Consider the following 2,910-nt stretch of genomic DNA (forward strand, 5'->3'; position numbering starts at 1 on the left):
AACTACACTTTCGTCTCACTTGATAAAAAATGAAATAAAAATAATACAGCAATACCATCCAAGTATCTGAAAAAGATCATAAAACAAAAACATCCCAGCTATTATAAAAACAAGCAGCTTAACTATTAAAGCCAAATTTGCTTTTAGCTAAAGTAGATTATAGGGAAGACAGCCAGAAATTTAAGCACTCAGTTAAATCCTTAAGCGAGTTAAATCCAGGGCTGTCTGTACAAATTAAGGCTCGTTCACATTTGTCGTGAGTTTCATCCGATTTTTTTTTCGGAATCTCCTGTAGGCAATGTACGAGTAATTATTCAAATGAGAGTGCATGTTCCCACTACACACGACACGATTTTTTTCCGAACCACACAAAATGCCCTTGTAGGCAATGTAATTTAAACAAGAGTGTTCCCAAGACACGATTTCTTTCCGAACGACAAATGGGAACAGGCTTTAAATCCTGTCTGTCCAAATTACTGAACATGAAATTCGCGCTCCCATAAAAGTCAGCATTCGAAGTGTTTATGGGAAAAAATTGTGAACAGCAATCATGTTTTTATTGTTCTTGAAATGGGACAATGGGACGAAGTAAAATGGGAATGGAATGGGATGGGATGTTATATTATTATGTATTCCCTTACGGTTCTCCAAACAGAGGTATCACATATATGTAGGTAGGTGTAATCACCATTTCCCTGAGTACTGCATTTTAACATCACCATTTTCCTAGTCAAATTACGTTTTAATATTGTTTATACAGTCGAATCTGGATATAAGAGAATCCTGGATACATAGGTACTTGCTTTCCGAGTTTGGACTACCAATTTGTTCACAGGTACCATTTTGTAGGTACCTCCAATAGGTACTTGTTGGCCACATCAATGCCTTCATCCACTGATGCAGGTCGCAAGAACTCCTCAATTCTTTATTAAAAGAGCTTGGAAAAGAAATGGCCACTGTCCAAAGTGGCTATTCCTTTGCCAAGCTCTTTTAACAACCTTTTTTCTGTTCATAAGAAGACAAAGAGTGTCAAAATAGGACATACCCCAGGTATTAGCCTGTCATCAGTGTCATCTCATGTCTCATGTACAATAGGTAAGCTTATGCTGACCTTGTATCAGCTTCGTGGGGGCAAAAAATTCTCCTAGAATATAGTATAGAACTCACGCTTTGAGGTTTTAAATGCTTTTGTGAGAAAAAGAGAAAAGAAAATAATGAAAATTAAATTAAAAAAAAAAATCATGTGCATTCTAGTGCCAATATAAAGTTACATATGACCTTTATGTCCCATTAGAGGACTTGCAATGGCCTCTAGGAGACATTTGATAGATAAGATAGACAGCAAGAAAAAAGGGACATTTTTTATTGGGCAGAAAACGGAAGGGGTAGGAGAAGGAAAAAGGGAGGGAGAGACAGAGAGTGAAGGAGGAGGATGAGAGAGAGAGAGAGAGAGAGAGAGAGAGAGAGAGAGAGAGAGAGAGAGAGAGAGAGAGAGAGAGAGAGCACACTTCCATATTGCATTGTTTAAGTATGTACCTAGGTATTTTTGTCTTAAACCCTATGTAAGTACATACAAAAACATTATCCCTTTATTATTTCAGGGATAATGTTACATATTTTTTTTCTTCCCTGGGAATGATACTTCTTTTCTCCCTGTCTATCTCTTTTTCCCTCTCCTTCTCTCTCTCCCTCTCTAAAACATCTTTTTTCCCCACCAATAATATTATTATGATGTAGGTAAATAATGTATAAGTACCTAGGTAATACTCGTAATAAATTACTCGTATGTAGGATGTACGTGTACCTACAACTTTAGGTAGGTAGCTACATATATACTGTTGGATTGCAGACTTAAATCTAAAATGCAAATAACGTGTACTTTATTACATAGGTAATTTACATATATTACATTTATTTACATTATATACACAAGGGACTGTATACAGATTTGCATTTGCATAAAACGTACGTAAGTATGTACCTACTTGTAGGGTAGTTAGGAACTACTAGTCACTCATTTCTGCTTTTATGTAAAACATTTCTTAGAACTCATACATATACATACATACAAAATTTACTCTGACGTCACGGCATACCCTCCCGTGTGCGATGACGTCACATCAAATGTCCCGAGCAAAGCTCACTCGCAGGCAACACATTAATCTGTTTGTTCGCATGCATTTGTGCGCAATTCATGTTTGTGCGGATACGTTTCTGCACATCTCCTGAAGTCTGACGTCAGAGTTCAGGACTCTGACGGAAAATAAAATTTGAATTTTCGACCTTTTACAGTTATTTTATCGGAGTTTTGACCTCAGGTTTGGATTTATCCCAACTTTTTACATAGGAATCGACCATTTATTAATAATTTTTACCCATTTGCAATTGTTCTATTTCCTCTCTTCTTCTCTCACTTATCTCTCTTCCTTCTTCTCTCCCTCTCTCTCTCTCCCTCTCTCTCTCTCTCTCTCTCTCTCTCTCTCTCTCTCTCTCTCTCTCGTTTAGAACATCATGTAGCTTAACTTTTAAATTGCAATATCGATCTTTGTAGAGTCTCAATATATTTTTTCTCCTGTCCGTGAAATGTTGCATTCAATATAATAATTGCATACATACAGGATGTTTAAAAAAAAAAGAAACATTGAACTTTTGGACAAAATTCATTAGTAGGTACCTACTCGGTATGGTATCCTATATACGAGGATAAGTACCTAGGTAGGTCTAAAAATAAGAAAAGAAAAGACAAAGAGTAAACTATTTCCTTAAAAATACGTAAATAAATATTATAAAAGTTTATTTTAATTTAAAATAATAGTTACCTATATGTCTAGAAATCTAGACAAAATGAACAGTTTTAATAAAAAAAAAAAAAAAAAAAAAAAAAAAAATTTAATTTTTTTTTGGCCCCTA

This window comes from Diaphorina citri, unplaced genomic scaffold (assembly GCF_000475195.1).
Source record: "Diaphorina citri unplaced genomic scaffold, Diaci psyllid genome assembly version 1.1 scaffold532, whole genome shotgun sequence".
In the NCBI taxonomy this organism is placed as follows: Eukaryota; Metazoa; Arthropoda; class Insecta; order Hemiptera; family Psyllidae; genus Diaphorina; species Diaphorina citri.